At 35.7% G+C, this 726-nt stretch overlaps 1 non-coding gene across 1 annotated transcript; it reads left to right on the forward strand.

Moving 5' to 3' along the window:
• Nucleotides 1-411: 411 nt before the first annotated feature.
• On the forward strand, nucleotides 412-523 carry LOC111558829. Its single transcript, XR_002739963.1, has one exon. It is a non-coding gene; the product is annotated as a U6 spliceosomal RNA (small nuclear RNA).
• The last annotated feature ends 203 nt before the right edge of the window (nucleotides 524-726 follow it).

The following is a 726-nucleotide window of genomic DNA, read 5'->3' on the forward strand; positions in this document are numbered from 1 at the left end:
GTAATATGGCTCATATTCAATAACAGCCTCCATTTTGGTATGGGAAGCAATTGCCCTGAATTTGACCATTGCAGTAAAAAAAAAAAAAAAAAAAATGAAGTATTACAACTACAGTGAGCTAAAGTACATAATCAGATTATCTTTCAAGTAGTGATTACTGTAGAACGCTTTCAAGAACTTTGAATGGGGATGTACTTGTTAAACTAAAAATGTGGAATTGACAAAATTAAAGCTCTTTGATCTCTAAAGTTTCCAAAAGCTCACAAGCTTCTTGAGGAAGATGTACATGGAGAAGGGGGAAAAAAAGCTTGAGCAATGTGCAATGTGGTAGCCTTTATTCAAAAAATCCTTTAAAAATATGTTGAAATGCTTCTTGTGTTAGCAAAATTTGATTTTTAAAAGTGTACTTTTGTACTCACTTCGGCAGCACATATACTACAATTGGAATGATTAGCACGATTAGAGATTAGCATGGCCCCTGTGCAAGGATGACATGAAAATTCATGAAACGTTCCACATTAAAAAATGAAATATAATAAAAATATACTTTTAATATTTTATGAAATTTGGGAAGTGGATGCTATTGGTCCTGGATTAAGTACATATTTAATAAAGGCAGAGGTTTGCAAGATGGCGGCTTAGGAGGACGCTGGGCTCACCGCGCGTCCTGCTGATCACTTAGATTCCACCTACACCTGCCTAAATAACCCAGAAAACCGCCAGAGG

This window comes from Felis catus, chromosome X (assembly GCF_018350175.1).
Source record: "Felis catus isolate Fca126 chromosome X, F.catus_Fca126_mat1.0, whole genome shotgun sequence".
NCBI classification, from domain to species: domain Eukaryota; kingdom Metazoa; phylum Chordata; class Mammalia; order Carnivora; family Felidae; genus Felis; species Felis catus.